Source organism: Aphelocoma coerulescens, chromosome 2 (assembly GCF_041296385.1).
Source record: "Aphelocoma coerulescens isolate FSJ_1873_10779 chromosome 2, UR_Acoe_1.0, whole genome shotgun sequence".
Lineage (NCBI taxonomy): Eukaryota > Metazoa > Chordata > Aves > Passeriformes > Corvidae > Aphelocoma > Aphelocoma coerulescens.
The window spans coordinates 88,095,267-88,112,634 of NC_091015.1; the positions used below are offsets into that span (position 1 = coordinate 88,095,267).

The following is a 17,368-nucleotide window of genomic DNA, read 5'->3' on the forward strand; positions in this document are numbered from 1 at the left end:
AGAATTTGACTTGCTGGTCTTTAGCACAGCCAGCTGAGAATAGAATTTCTTACCATATGAGAAATGAGACTGGCTGGTTCATTGGGTGACTGGCATGCAGAGCTATTAGAAGTGACTAACATAGAAAATAGTTTTGCTATTGTCAATATAGGAAAGGAAAAAGGAAGGACTGGTATGTTTTCAAGATATCTATCTTAGTTTTGCAGCTTCAAAGAAACCTCCAATGAAGTTTCATCTGCCAGCTTGGCATAATGTCCTATTGTTCATGTTGTTGACTAAGACGCTAAAAAGTGTCTAGATCAATACTGACTCATGATGCAAGTGGTTCTCAGAGTCTTACAGTCCAGACAGACTTCCACTACCTTAGGCTCCACCCAACCCATAAAGCCCTCAGTATGACTATGGGGATACTGTCAAAGAATGTGTCAAAAGCTTTACTCAGACTGAGGGAAGGTACTTGCCCTGCTGTCTTCATCCAGTTGTTTCATCACAGAAGACAAGTTGGTCAGGCGAGATTTCCTCTTGGCAAATCCATACTTGCCAGTCCAAATCAGGTTGCTGTCCTGAAAAGCTTTTTGAGGACAACTTGCTCTATAAATTTGATTGGGATTCAAGTAAGGTTGACCAGCCTTGGGGTTCTGTGGATCTTCCTTCTTACTGTTTTTGGAAGATGGATGTGGTTTGCCATGTTTCAATTGCTGAAGAATTTCTCTGTTTGTTTAATAGATAGCCATGTACATTTACAGTCCAGACAGCCAACTGTATCTTGAACTGCATCAAAAGAAATGTGACAAGCAGGTTGAGGAAGGTCATTCTCCCTCTCTACTCTGCTCTTGTGAGATCATGCCTGGAGTACTGTGTCCAGCTCTGGGGACCACAGCATAAGGAGGACATGGGCCTGTTGGAGTGAGTCCAGAGGCAGGCAATAAAGATGATGAAAGGGCTGAAGCCTCTCCCCTGTGAAAACAGGCTGAGAGTCATCGTTGTTCAGCCAGGAGGAGTCTCTAAGGAGACTTTGTTGCAATCATCCAGTATCTAAAGAGGCCTACAAATTATGACTAGGGCCTGTAGTACTAAAAAAAGGGGCAATGGCTTTCAGCTAAAAGAGGGTAGATTTAGATTAGATTTATGGTTCTCTGGGAGCGGGGTGAGGCACTGGCATAGGTTTCTCAGAGAAGTTGTGGATGCTCACTGCCTGGAAGTGTTCAATTCCATCTTGGATGGGGCAACATGATCTAGCAGAAGGTGTGCCTGCCTATGGCAGAGGGTTTGAAACTAGATGACCTTTAAAGGTCCCTTCCAAAACAAACCTTTATGTTATTTTGTAGCAGGGAGTATCTCTCCAATAATGACAGTCACTCCACTCAACACTGCTGGATGCATCCTGTCCCATTTTGTATTTCACCTGTCTACCTACACACCTCAAACATGACTGAAAGAATGAGGCATTTTATCAGAAAATGGAACAGATTTTCTTAAAAACTCCTGAAAGCCAGTAAATTGAGTTACCAAATACAGGAGTCATTAGCCATTAGAAAAGAAAAATACTGAGGGAAGTGGCTGATAATTCAGTCTTCAATTTCTTAGAGCAAAATTAGAACCTTCCTGGACTGTATGCATCAATCAAACCTTACTACCAGAGAAACTGAGTCGAGTCTTTTGTCTCGTCTTGCATGTGACTGTTTACTTAATGGATCCTTCTCGGCTAGAATCTACAGAATTGCCATTGCAATAATTTCCTCAAGGGGAGCTGTCGCAGCAACTGCTGCTGCCCACTGCCCAGGCAAGCTCCAGCGGTGTGTGGCAGGAGAGGGAAGCAGCCGGAGGCACGGAGCTTTCAGGATGCTCCTCTGAAACCTCTGCTCCACCCAGGGGAGCGAAGGCTCCAGGCACTGCAGCAGTCAGCAGCCCTCGAGGAAGGGAGAGATAAAAAGTAGCGGGGATGCTTTCCACGGGAAACAATCCAAGTTTATTGAAAGGTATCCACAGACGACAAGCCCAGACCAGAGCTGAGCAACAACTTATAAAGGGAGGTGTTACAACGGGGATGGCTTGACAGGGGACCAATAGGGATCTTTAGGGGGAGGGATGTGGACAGGGATGGACATCCACATGGGCCAATAGTCTTGATGGGTGGAGGAAAAGGGTCACAGGCCCCAATGGGGCATCAAGGTTTAGGGGATTTCCAGAGGGGAGGTATCAGAAGGGGCAGGGTCTTGGGGGATTGACAGGGACCATATAAGGATAAACCAGGAGGGCTCAGGTGATGGACACCGAACTTTCAGGAACAATGGGAGGGGTTTGGGTGATTGATATGAAAAGAGCCAGAACAAGGGGAGGGGATAACCATATTGAGAGCACCAGGGGAGCGGCTTGGATCTGGGACAGACCAACTGGGAATAGAAGTGGGGAAGGTAGGGATGAACCTTTGGGGTACAGAGAATGTATGAAAATACAATAAAAACATCACATCACCACAGGGAGCCACTCTCCAGGAGCTTGGATGTAATGGTAGAAAGAATCTGAAGAAATAAAACAATGGCAACAGCTTATCTAATGTTATACCAAAACAGAAATGACAAATTCTACTTTTCGAAAAACTTTTTTTCATTTTGGAAGATATCAAATCAAACCCAAAATATTTTAGCAAGCCTTTTTAAGGGAATAAGGCTTTATATGATGTGCCTTTCCTACACCTTTAGTGAACAGATGGGTAGTAATCCTTTATGCAAGCAGTTGGGGCACTAAAGAAAATGTTGTCATTTTTTCTCCTGCTAGCCATTTATCTATTTAATTATTTGACAGAACAGAGGAAATGTAACTAAATGTTCTGTTTTAATTAAAATGAAAGTAAATTTATTAGTCGGGGAAACTCTGTGTTCTGTTTATGCTTGGGGAACAAAACAAACATACATCTCTGTTTCATTGTTTGTCACCATCTAACACGAGGTTATTTTTTGTTGCTTATTTGGCCTATTAAACAGATCATACTAGTCATAAACTTAATTTTTCTTAATTCTAACTAATTATAGAGAGCACTAATAAGTAAATGGCAAAAGAAAAGCAAACCATGAGAAACATTCCAGTAGATGGTGGTTTTATTAACTAAATGGCACCCATGGCATTACCTACATGACAGCATGTAGTTGGCTGGTGGAACTGCAGTATTTCTTTAAGTAGAAACAAATACAGTGAGAATTTGTTTCTTGACTCTCATTTCTATTTCTTTGGTTGTCTGATTGCCTGGCTAGAGGAATGCAACAGAGGGGCAGCAAGAAGGGGCTTTTACCTTGGTGATATCAAAGACTTATCTCTACTGGAATTTTTAAACCTTCAGTAAAATCTTATGATCTACCACTTGTCCTAAGTACACTGGAAGGGGATATACACGCAAGGCTAGGCACTGCAGAATAGGAAGAATGCTGTGCTTACACATTAGCCTTTATGGGGGAGAATCTCCATCAGATACAGTGGTTAAGGATGCCACTGTGGACAGCGCTATACGGTTTTCAACTTTGTTTCTCATTTGATGCTTCTAAATAAAAATGCTGTCCATCTAAGCTTTCAGAATTTGGAAGTGACCAAGAAGTTTATCCTTTGTTTCACTTCCCCTCAGTTTCTTCACCTTTCAGAAACATACTCACATGTGTCCTTTTTCCTACTCAAATTGGAAATTAGATTAACCCAGTTAAGAGAAACACTGGGATTAGACATTAACTGATTCTACCGCCCTGTACTAAAAACTGTTGCCCCACAAAGTATAGGTGATGTAGAAGCTCTACTACAAAGCTCAGTAAATTTCAAAATTCAACTTTTGTCCTATGTTAGTGCTCAATATAATTACAAAATATGACTACTACAAATATAGGACAATTTTTTTCCCTTGTGACAAAGAAAGCCAACAGAATCCTGGGCTGCCTTAGAAGAGCATTACCAGCAGGTTAAGGGAAGTTGTCCATTGCCTCCATCCTGGTGAGGCCTATCTGGAGTGCTGAGTCCCATTCTTAGCCCCCCAGTACACGACACATGAACATGTACTAGAGCAAGTGCAGCAAACAGTGGCGTACCTTATTAATGGATCAGAACATCCACCATATCAGGTGAAGCAGAGAGCTGGTCCTGTTCAGCCCGGAGAGGAGAAAGCTCTGGGGAGGTCTTACCAAAATGTAAAAATACCTGATGAAGCAGGGGAGGTAAAGAGGAAACCAGACTCCTCTCAGTGGTGCCCATTGACTGGGCATGAAACTATGAGCATATATTGCTATATTTAAATATATTGTTGGTCCTGTACGTTTTTGGAAGGAGCAAAATAATATATGTACAAATCTTCATACTGGAAGAAGTGCTAAAAAAGAATAACCGGAAAAACATACAGCTATAGTATAGGGAGTATAGGATACAGTACAGAAGGACTGCTAAGTTTCAGTGAAGAATCTGTATCAAGAATTTCCCAATTTTTCCTTCACATATCTTCAGCATGGTTCAGCATTATGGCTTCAATGGAAAGGATATTCTCACTTCAGTAGAAGTTGCGTCATCATCTTGTAACACTTTACATTTCCCCTTTTTTGATCTGCCGTTAGCCTACTGAATGCTGAGTCTAAGAGAAGCAATTTCTTTATCTTAGTAAAGATAAAAAGTACATAATATGCCCCAGAAATAATATGCTGTTAGATAATATTATGAAAATCTATCTTTATATTGTCCCAGGAGCCTTTGCTTGTTAGTTTTTACCCACCTCTAAGCAAAAATTTATTAAAGCTCTTGTTACAGTGGGAAAGAAGGTTGTATCTCACTTCCAGCTGTAAGAACCAAACTCCACCAAATATAACGTTCATTATTTGAAATAGAACATATTTGTATCTGATGTTTTATACAGAATATCTGAATAACCATTTGCAACAATTCAGAGAACCTTGACCTGTGAGGATTTAATACCAGTCTGTGTATGAAAAAAAGTTCATGTTTTGCCAACATTAATTTCAAAAACATCAGGATAATTTCATTGCAAGATCTAAGCTTACAAAAATTCCACCCATTACACATGAGCATTACATAGTTACCAGAAAGTATCCCATTTTACACTGGTCACTGCATGACCTACAATTACACAGATGTATTAGTTTCCTAGGAAACACCCCAATTAAGCAAGTTTCTTGATTGAATGGTGTCTATTACAAATGCTAGTGTGAAATTCCGCAGGATGGGCAGAAAGATCTACTAATGTCTAAGTCAATCACATCATTGCCTTCAACTGAGTCTTCCTTCTTGTCTGTTTTCATGCAGAGACTGCAAGATTGACACACCATGCTACTCTTTTGTGGCCCTTTATATTTTTTTCTATCTTTCCTGCATTCAGAGAGGGACTGATTAGCTCAGAGTTTTATGGTAACAGGTAGCAAAATGCCAGGTATTATGTTGTTTTCTCCAAGTCCTGTCAGTATATTTTACCTGCTGTTTCATGTAATACTAAAGGCAAGTGACTATATTATCACAAGATTTTTGTGACTGGCAACTGTTATTGGCATCATATATCTAGGAACAGCTGTTGTTGTTTTATTAGAAAATACTCCAGTGATGCTTAGTGTAGAAGGAGCCAAGGCAGTATCAGCAGCGCCATTCTCTCTGCAATTAGTATAGTGTAGAATTTGCTAACATGTATTAAACATTTACTTTTTGTAATCAGCTATTTAAATTTTTTAGAGGAAATGTATGCCTTACAGAATATTCAGAGAGACTATACACAAAATGAACTGTCTTAATCCTATTCCCTCTGAATATTTGTGCATGTTACCAAATTAAAAATATAGAAGCATGATATGAGAATCCTCCAGAGTTTTCATTAGGAACATGAACATGACTCAGTATGTTCATCTACTAGACAAGTTAAAAATTTCTATCCCACCACTATGTATCAGAAAATGAAAAATTTGACTGCTGTAATCTATTTTGGTATGGTTTTCTGTTAGCTATCTAGAGATACAAATGTAACAATATTGTAAATGCATTTGATGTCAAAATTATTTTTGCATTTTTATGTTTTACTACACTTAGGACCTCTTTTAAACAAAAATAGCAGTAGCATGGTGAGTCACTTATGTACCATTGTGATGCATCATCAAACTATCATCAAACTATATACATTATTTTTATATTCAACTTGACATATGATGCTTCTAAACACGAGGCCCAATTGTTAATTCCGCTTATTGATATATTTTTAGATGATCATTTCTAAAGAACTGTCATTAGCAAATCATATACAAACTTTTGAGAAAATTCACTCCTGCATAAATTAGTAGTTTTAAGAATATTTATTAATAACTCAGCAAATAAAAATGTTCATCTACTAAGATGAGAAACATAGCTTGGTAGGGAGTGTCAAATATGTTCTCAGACGTACAGCTGGGTCTGGTTCTTATGCACTGCAGCTGAGAACAAAAATAATGATTTATGAATGTGAAATTGGTGGCACCAAATGGCAGAATCCTTTGTTCGGTTTTCACTCTTTCAAATCTAGGAAAAAGGGAAGGGGTTTGTGAATTTTTGTAGACTGAGAAGTTGCTGCTGGAGGTAGAGCTAACTATGTTATTCCCTGGTGTTTTTGAACAAGAACGTGAAAATTCCCAGTGCAGTTGCTCTCAGCATGTGAGCAGAGGTTCTTGGCAGCGACTGAGCTAATATTCCTCAACTGCAGCTATTAGAGTGCACGTGTTTAAGAAAGAGTTGGACTTTAACTTGGCAACATCCTTATCCCAATATGATCTTAGCATCCCTAATCCATCTGTCTTGCATACAGGAACTTTGTAATCTATAAATGACCTGGAATTTTCATTACTTTATGTATTAATGAACCACTTAGGGTTTTTTTAATTGGTTGAATGTTAGCTGGATGATTAGCTCTCTAGCAGTTACCTGCAAGACAATTAATGCATGTTTAGTATATTAAGCACCAACAAAGAGAAACTGATTTTGTGACCATGTTCTATAATTTATTAACTGGAACAACATAAGGTAATTTTGTTTTAAATCTGTAGAAACTAGTTTATTTCTGGTACAGCTATACATGTCCTTCAAAACTCATCTATCTCCTTTTCAGTATTGCTTTTAAACATAGCAAGTCCACAAGTTAGAAGGGACAAAAAGACCCTCTTCTTTTCTTCTGGCCCTGTAATCATTGTCACAAGCTCTCAAGTCTAGGAAGGGAACTTACTGAACGTGACTGACAAAGTTCTGTATTTTGGTATACTTCTAGAATTGTGTAAGTTTTCTGGATTCCTTAGGCAAGACCCATGCACACAATGGCTTCAAGGGTTATATCCAAATTTCCTTGGAATTCCTCTGGGAATCTGCTGCAGTTCCAGACAGTAACTTCATTTTGAGGTTCTTTTCATCAGACTTTTATTTCCCCATGACAAATTCAAATTCTTTTAGCATTCAAACTGATGAAAGGATTGACCTAACATCAGTAACATCAAATCTCAGTATTTAGTCTTAAAATGTAGGCTTAAAAAAAATGTCAGAGTTCATTGAGGCTAATTTTTTCAAACTGTCAGTTTTTCCTTGAAATGGTGTAATTTTGAATTCTTCTTAAGAAAACTTTGATCATTGCATATTAAATTAGTCTGCAATACTGGCTATAATCTCTTTACACAGATATTCTTTACTCCTGCCTGTGAGAAGACTCTAAAATATGTCAATACAAATGCATGTGCATGTATTTATTTTATAAATATATATATAGAGAGAAAGAATTGCATATTTTCGCCTTCTAAATGCTTTTCTGGAGCATCAAGACTTCCCTCTGCTTGTCAAACATCCTATTGCAGTAACAAATGAGTTGATGACTTATGCTCTGAGTATCTCGTGAATATTCATAATTCTGTTTTATTCAATAGAAATTACTGAGAAAAGAGCTCAAAAAGAAAATGTTTTGTTTTCGACTGTATCCCTGGGTTGTTACACCTAAGCAGCATTTCGTCCAAGGGTAGGTAGGCTGAAAGGCAACCCTATATTTCATCTCTTTCATTTTATGCACTGAGGATGGTTTGACTTGAATTTGTTTTCATGTGAAATTGTCTGGACTTTAAGAGAATGAAAGGAAACATGTATCTTTTCATTCCTTTTTTCCCTCCTTTTTCCCCCTCCATGTTACTAGTGCAACTACCTCCCTGGCAAGGGGATTAAATATTTGCTTCTGCCATAGTGCAGTAAAATAGTGAAAGCATCTGGATAAAAGCAGCCCATCCCCCAGATCATGAGATCTGAATCTGGAGCTATGCACAACCTAACAGAAGTTGCATGAGAGAGAACATTCTGAAGACTGTGTATTAAAGCATTGATTCATGTGTTCTGCAGTTGCAAGCCAGAGGACATATAAATAGCAAACTGAAACGGCTTCCATTTCATTCCCTCCAAGAGCTTACATCCCCCAAATTCAAACAACTAGCTGCTTCTTGCCTTCAATTCCCTATCCTGCTAGCAAAATAATTTTTAATGTATATTGCTGGGCAGCTCAGAGTGATTTTGTTTGAAAAGTTCTCAAAATCCAGCAGTCCAAGTGATCTCAGTGAGCAGTGTTGTTCTTTCCTTATAATCTGGTGTAACAGCTTCCTTTCTGGTTATGTTAAATTGTAGAATTACTCTTTTCAGCTCTCCTTTTCAAATCTAGATCATTTGTATATGGGGTACCTATCATTTGTACTTCAGATGCTGCTTCTGACCCATAATACATTATAAAAAATAGGCAGCTTTCTTTTCTTTCATCTTGTCATTTCCTGCCAGAGCTTTGGGACTCAAGCACGCTCTGGTTTCATGGCTCACTCCAGGGTACATGTCCTGCTGGCTGGAAGCAAGGTTCCTTTGCACCAGCAGGGAATGTGCCAGGACTTTCACTTGTATGTTAATTACATTTTTAATACACTGCCTTAGCAGGTTGGATAAGCAGAGTCTGACACGGTTGCCCCATTCCTGAAACCCTGAATCAGGAGAATGCCATTAATCTTAATTCTGAATAAGGTATGTTTGGAGTTAAAATGTTATACAAGGTCCAGATTTTTGAATTACTTTTGCATCAGCCAGCCTGTCTTGATCCAGACCAGCCTGAAAAGGCACAAATTATCCACCAACTTACAGTCACTGGTGTAGTGATATGAATATAGGGGTGTTAGAGGGCAGGAAATCTTTAAAGGAGTAGGGCTGATCTGGTAGGGGACAGGTTGTTAATGTGACACCTCCTGTGCCCCACCAGGATTGGAAGGAGACGTTAAAGGGCATCATTCAGTCTGAATCTTACAGCCACCGCGGACCATGTGGACGGCTGATGAACGAGCCGGGCAGTGGAATGTTTAGCAGGCTGTGACGACTTTGCACAGAAATAGGAAAATTTATCGCCGGCTTGCCACGGCAGTGCCGTACTGCCCGCTTTCGGTGGTGTGCCCCTTCTGTGCACTCCCGCCCCGCTCGGCAGCCCAGCCCTCCCGGCCCCCGGCCCCCCTTCCCGGCACCGAATTTAGGGGCTCGCTGTCACCAAGCTGGAGCCGTCCTTCTTCTGCACCTCAAGCACCAAAGGGGGGGTTTCGCAGCCGCCGCGCAGTTGCCGGACAAGGATATTCCTGTGCCCGAATGCACCGGTTATATCGGTACGGGAGGACGGACGGGCGGATGGATGGATGGATGGATGGATGGATGGATGGATGGATGGATGGATGGATGGATGGATGGATGGATGGATGGATCGGTATGTGGATGGATGAATGGCGCATCTGTCCGAGTGCCGGGGCTACCCCTGGTCTGCCATTGCGCGCAGGAGGCTCCGTGCGGCCCCGAAGTGCTGGAGCCGGGGAAAACAAGGCGGGGAGGGGAGAAGGACGGGGGCGGGCGGGGAGGGGAGGCGGGCGGGCGGGCGCGGAGCGGGGCGGGGGCGGGCGGCGGCGCGGCCAATCGCCCGGGCTGCCGGCGCTGCAGGAGCGGCGGCGCGGGGCTCAGGGCTCCGAGGGATGCGGAGCCGGGGCCGCGTACCTCTCTGAGGACGGCGAGCAGCTGTGCCGCCAGCACTGCGAAAAGTCCCCATTTGCTTCTTATAAATTAAAGTGCCTTGTCACCAGTTAGGGCAAGTCAGCCAAGGTAAGGCTTAAATAAAATGACACTTGAATATGTGGCAACATGGATATTTCTGGACAGCGGTGCCGCTAACACAGCCTTCCGAGTAGCGCAAAATATTTTTGTGCAGTAATGCTATCGTAGTGGGTGCACAACCTGTAATTTGTCTGTGTTAAAGTTGCCGCTTGTACGTAAGCCTTACCCTTGTGGTGCTGTAGGAACGTGTTTGCTTATCCGAGGCAGTTGCAAAAGGACCTGCAAAATACAGGCTTAGAAAGGTAGCGGCGCTCTGTGTATGTGTTTGTGTGTGACCGTGCTCGTAATACCTACAGTTCTGCTCCTTAACTTACGGGGATAATGTGCAGATGCGTTTTAATGGTGACGGCAGGCAGATTCTTTAGCAGACTCGCATATGTGAGCCTTTTTTTACCATAAAAACGTGTGCCATGTTGAACTATATGTGAAGAACACTAAGGTTGGTATTTGAATAGCAATTTCAGGGGTTTGGCTTCCCCCCCCCCCCCCCCCCTTGTTTGTAATATCATATGTGATAACTGAGGATTGAAATTGCAGCAAGAGAAGAGGTCCTGCAGATTTACCTCTAGCTGCTTGTTAAAGCTTATGCAGTCACCTAACTTTACTTTGTGTAAAGGGCACTGTAAATAATGCACAGGCAGAAATAAATCCTCTCTTGATTTCCTCCTAGCCCACCCCAATAGTACATTTCCTAATGAACAAAAACTATTATGTGCCTTTAGTTCACATCACATTTTGACTGATTGAACTGTCAGTGGTCTGGAACTGGGTGCTTTGGCAAGCAAGGAGTTCCTCAGGATGACTGCCCTAATGTGTATCTTTGAAAACAACATAGTCCTGAACCTATGTGTGTATGTGTATGTCTGTGAGAGTGTTTTGTGTACATGAGTGACAAGATACAAGGAGGACAGGGTACAGAAGCCAATGAAATGTGGCAAACATAGATGTCTGCATGTATTTCTCTGACTGGATTTCTGTAAAGCAGTATCAGCATTTCTTATATTTTAATGTAGTTTATCATTCAGATTAGGGTTTAGGATAAATTCAATTTCATGTGCATCAATGCCCCATTAGTTTTTCACAGTTAAAAGAAATACAGTGGAAAACGCAGGTAAAATTATGACTTCAGTTAACACAGGTGATAAAATCACTGCCTATATTCAAGGTACAGAATTTATTTTTCATTCCAAGACACTAAGCATAGCTCCTTCATTTCCAAATCTTTACTTCTGTGCTGCAGTCAACCATACACAGTTGTGTGAAAACACTGAAGCCTTCCTTCTGCATAAATTATTCTTCTACTGAATAATAGTAAATGTTTGTTTTCAGGGCAAATATAAAATTAATTTAAAAGTTTGGCACATGTTTGGCATTTTGCCTAACTGTAAAGGTAAGAAGATTGATTTAGAGAAATAACCAAAAGGCTTCCCTAACCTACTTCATTGCCTTTGACAGAATATTTCATTTCATACTTTTCTGAAGAAGATATAGTATGGTATAGTTACTTAATGCAAATTAAGGTGTGGCTCTTTTTTTTTATGTATACCTATGGAAAGACTGTAATACTCTTCTTTTGTAGTTAAAGTTTCTAATCATCCTACTTAAGGACTACAATAAATAATTTTTTTTCCATTTCTCTTTAGAAAATGTCAATCAAACAGAAAACAAACAAACAAACAATCCAACCAAAAAACCCACAAAACAAATCAAGGAAACAACCAAACCAACCCATTTACTATTACCTGCTGTTTCTAACAAATGACAGGAGAAGTAGTGTGTCAGGCAGCACTTTAAACAGGAGCAAATCCAGTGCACAAGCGTGGCTTAGGGGGCACTGTGCTGCTGACTGAACCATTTACAGATGAGATTCAAAACTAAATGCCTTCTACTTGCAGGTATTGAAGATCCTAAAAGACTTTCTAGGATAGGATTCTATTAGGACAAAGTACCAGTCAAAGTCCTGTTTTATACTTTGCACAATTTAATTCCTCAAGTAGCTTAATTTGAGAGCATTGTTCTTTACCACCTACATTAAAAATGTTTAGTGTTTTTGTCCTGCAATGCAGAGACTGTAACTCAGCCACTTTGTTGGTGCATGCTGTGCTAATTCATGGTAGTAGTTCTGGTGAGCATATGCAAAGTTATAAAACAACTGGGGATAAATGTCTTCAACATCCAAAATTAGTGTATGAGGGTGCATGTGTGCACACCAGAGAAGCACAGTTGTTGCTGCACCAGTACTGACATTCCTGTGGTGCATAAAATTTACATAATACTCTTCAGGCAATTATCTGTACTTAAAAGTGACTATATATTTGGGTTTTTTAAATAATTTTGTCTCTGAACTCTTAAACATTTAACATGTGAGCTCTAAACATTAAAGATATGAGGAATTGAATTATTAGTTCTCAATATGGTTGTTTGGAAGATTTCAACCTTTATCTCTGGCTGATAAATGAAATTTGAAAGGTATGAAAAATTCTGTTAACCATAGCTCCTGCTCATGGTTAAGAGCTGCATTTCTGTTAGTACAATTAATGCTAAAAATTATCAGTCTTATCAGATTAATAAAACCAGCTAAATACCAGTGAGTCATCTCTTCCATGTGGATGAACATGAGCTCCTGTTTGGACAGCTAACAGCTAGTTAGCCCTGGCAGACCTGTCCTGCAAAGGGGCCTAAGCTAAACCAACCATCATGACACCATGGGGCACAGTTTCGTTGTTTACAGGCAATGCAAAAAAAAAGGTGGCCACTGACATGGCAGGCAGGGGATAAAATACGTGGTAAAACCCACCCAACACCACAAAGGGACTGTATTTATAGAAGAGATTCTAACCGTCTTCTCCTAGAGGGAAACGATACATGCATGAAGGTCATAAGAAGAAGCTCCATATGAAAACCCCAGCATAGCCTACAAAGGTTTATATAATCCAGCATGTATATCTCACTAGCCTTAATTATAGTAGAAAACTTATTTTACATGGTCAATAGTGCTGTAGTTTAAATAGTATGTGTATAGTCTGGTGATAAATCAGGGTGAAGTGCTTAAACTTCATCATATACTTGATGGGCAGTCTTGGAAAAGTCCCTAAAGCACTCTGTAACTTCATGTATGGCATAAGCATTGCACAATAATAGAATGAATATTGCATGATACTGTTTTAAAGAAATGTTGCAGAACCTAATACTGAAGTGTTACTGTCCCCATTACTCTATTCTTCAGTTTTGAATTATACACAATTTTGCTATTCATTTCCAGCAAACAAAGCTACATGGAATTTGGACATTCAAAGAATGGAAGTGTAATTTTTGAGAAGCTTCTGAACTGAGAGATAAAAAAATTGTGTATCATATAAGGGAGAACAAAGATTGGCAGGATAAGATTTTTTTTCCTCTCAAATCAGGTTTTATCAGAAAAACAGTTCATACTGAAATGTTTTAAAAGATGCTTTTAATAATGTACCATTACTTTCTTTCTTTTTTTTTTTTTTGACTGGTTTTTATATGCACAAGAAGAATCAACAGGATTTAAAAGAAACCAGTTTGGGATTTGAAAGGAGTGAATAAGACTAATCTCCTATTTAGGGGTTGTTTTTATGTGGAGGAAGTTGCTGTTTCAGGTTTGTTTTGTTTTTGTTTTTTTTTTTTTATAAATCATGTCTTTGTGGATTGAACATAACCAGAATAACATAGTCATGTAGCTTTATAAGTAATTGAAAAGCAACTTGGTAGCATTTGCACATCTGCAGTCCTTATATAATGAAAATACATTCAGCGGTTGCTTGAGGCCTGGAAGAAATACAGTTTTGCTTGATGGCAATTGTCATTTTTATTTTTGTGGAATTAGTTCAAACTTGGGCAGAGTTAAAGCTGGGTTTGTTATCACAGAATAGACAAAGCATTTTTTTACAATTACAGACTTTACTCCCCACTCCTTATGAAATTGCTTGCTTCTTTTAAGCAAACCTTCTTGCAAAAGGGAATATATTTAGGTCACAGACATATTATTCCATTCTCACTTCACCTTACCTAGATTTCAATATAATTTATCCGGTGCTTACACGGACAAATTTTCAAGGCTGTTTATGAAGTGTGGTGTAAAAATACCCAAGCTAGCTGAGGTATCAGCTGCATTTCTACCATAGGACTGTGGTGATCTGTGAGATTTTTGTTCTTTGTAGTACTGCGCAGTCTAATGTAATATTGAACCCTGAAATTGCTCTGCAAAAGAGATCAGCCACATTGTCTTGACTTAACAGATGGGATGAGTGAGGCAATAGGACCATCAGGTTTTTCCTAAGGAGAGTGTTGGATGGAGAAGTGGGTACTGCCATTTCCTCATTCAGGTCCTCTCTTAGATGGAGACAGTGAACTGGACACTTGCAAATCAGATATCTTCAAGTTTTTCATGTACTTCAGTTGCTTTGAACCATTCTTTGGAGAAATCTGCCTCTTCTTGGTAGTGATATAGAAGTACACGCTTCAATATATGTGGTTAAATACTTCCTAGCATGTCTTCTCCCTGTGCTGTATTCCTGTTGAAAACAACCAACTCTTTATTTGGTTGACTCCTGGTTTTGGCATTTCCAGGTGTATCATAGAATCATGAAATGGTTTGGATTGAAAGGGACCTTTAAAGAACATCTAATCCAACCTGCTCTGCTCTGCCACAGGCGTAGTTATCTTTCACCAGACCAGGTTGCTCAAAGCCTTGAACACTGCCAGGGATGGGACATCCATACTTTCTATGGGCAGCCTGTTCCAGTATCTCCATCATGAACAGTATTTTTTTATAATTAATTGCCATTAAGCCCTCAGAGCACAGTTGTTGGTATATATGGTATACGTACACATACACACATATTCTTTGAGAAGGTACAAAGAAATTAATATTAACTTTTTTTAAAAAAAATTGCAATGTTTGGAACTCTTAAAAGAATGTAAAAATTACTAGTAACATTGTTGGGCACTAAACTTAGCAATTTTTTGACCCAAGTCATCTTATGTTCACAGATGGGAATGTGCATTTTCCTAATTATATTAAATTATTTATTTGAATTCTATGATCAGTCAACCAAATCAGTAATATATTGTTATAAAAGTTATACATTTGGATTTGAATACTGTCTACTTTACATCTCGCTCTTGCTAGGCGGTGGGAAAGCTGTGAAGGAAAATCTTTTGGTTCAAGAGATATGATTGCTTTCATTTTCAATTATTATACTTTGCCCAGAGAAAATAATCTTGTTTTGTCTTTTACTTGTGAACAAAATTTATATATTGGGCCATTGTTTGAAGGATGTTTTAGCATGTTACTTCATATTGGGGTGAAATTTCTCAGGCTTGTATTCAGTCAAACTTTCAGTCATGTTCTGCTGTTGATGATATGACAATAGATAGAATAAGTAATTTTTTAAAATATCAGCATGAATACAATCTCTATAATTGCAGGGCAAGCATTTGAGGTATTCAGAGCCAGGTTTGAGACTGCCTCAGTGAATCCTGTCTTATGTGTAAGGTACAAGTGCTTCTTCAGTAGAGAACCTTCCTGCAAGTGAAAAATTTAGTAGTTTAGCAATGGTCTCAGGCCAATAATGCTGCTATTAATTTTCAGGGTGTTGGAGTGCATATGCATGTGTTTGTGCATATTTGAAGGAAAGCAGTTGCTAAAAGGGAGCTAGCTCCTTTAGTTTGTTCAATAGCGAGAAAGATTTCAATTGACTGTAAAAAGGTATTTTTAACACTGATGTATTGTATTAGCACCTGGGAAGTGCTGACTGTTCTAAATGTAAAATCTTAGCTTTCAGGAGAGGTGAAATAAAGCTAGGGCATATAAACAGCATTTTAGCATGTTAGCCATTAACTGCTCATGGCAACTGCCAATGTTTAAAAATAAAAGGGAAACTCATTTCTGTCTGGATTACAGTCCTCAATCACTATTTCTTGTATGTTTTACATTTGGTCTTTCAATAAATAATAAGCTTCCTTACTGGAGTAATAAAATCAAGAGAAAAGCTACGCCTCATTTATTACATGCAATTTCCACACATTTTGCTGATGAAGAAAATTTGTTATGTATTTGCTGTCCATTAAAGCATGAGTTCTTGCATTCATATTAGGGAATTTGAGCTCAGAGTTATTATCTTGACTACTCAGCCTAGAGAGATCTTAAATATTTTTCTATTTGCATGAGGGAAGGTATCAAATAATCAGTTCATTTAGCATTGTATGTTAAGTTGGGTTTTTGTATGTTGTTTTCTTTTTAAGTTATGAACCATCTAAGAAACTTCTTCTAGAAAACTGGTGAAGTATAATGATCATTCTTATATTCATTCATTTTCAATGAATGCACAACTAACACTTTGAATCCTGTGCAGCTTTGTACTAGGAACCCTTCTAAGTGGTTTTGGGAAATATCAAAACAACCAGAAAGCTAACATGTTTTCAAGTGGCAGTCAACATTTCTAGCTGGTTGAGCTTCTTTCAGTGTCAGGTAGACTGCCAGAGTACTCACAGTTACAGTTGATCTGTACAGGGTCTAGTGTTTCCTAAACTGGGTTTATTTGTTATCTTGTGTATTCTCAGGGCAGCTATCCAAGGCATACAGTTCCCTGTGCACTAACACAGTGGGTGCACCAGAATTGTCCCAAGCAGCAGCAGATAGTTACTGATCCTGGAGCAGATGATGTGACCTGCTGCCACAAGTCTCTTCAAGCAGCAGGTACCTCTTCCCAGGTGTTTAGCAGGCACGTTATGGGCATGCAGACTGTGCACAGCTTTTAGATATGGAGTGGGTCCCCAGAGCTGACTGAGTGCTGTGGTTCATTCCCCAGCTTGCTGCTGGGACATAAATGCTTTGACTTGACAGTGCATGTCACTTGTGTGCTATAAATTGGACAGTAAGTTTAGAGGGCTTAGGAGGAGTGATCATGTTACATGAATATTTTCCTGGAGGAGGCCTTTGCATTTCTCAGATACTACTCAAACAACTGCATCCTTCTGATACCAACCATGTTTTAAACTATCAGGGATAAACATAATGGTGGAGACCTCTTGCTCTGTTAAGTAGGAGTTAGTAGATGGATATGTATTACCAGAGAATCGATCCTCGGAGAACATAGAGGAGCTTATGGAGAATGTATGCAAAAATCATTCAGCCAACATGTGGCTGCTTTTCTCTAGAACTTGGGGGTTTTATTTGCTGAGTTAATTTTCTGCTGGGTTAGAG

The 17,368-nt window shown here is 39.5% G+C and overlaps 1 protein-coding gene across 1 annotated transcript in view; it reads left to right on the top strand.

The window, feature by feature from the left end:
- Positions 1-2,355: 2,355 nt before the first annotated feature.
- Positions 2,356-17,368, top strand: part of CDH18 (cadherin 18) — a 246,804-nt gene continuing 231,791 nt past the window's right edge. The window contains exon 1 of the mRNA XM_069005894.1: positions 2,356-2,414. The gene's annotated coding sequence lies outside the window, so the exon portion shown is untranslated. The remainder of the gene's footprint in view (positions 2,415-17,368) is intronic.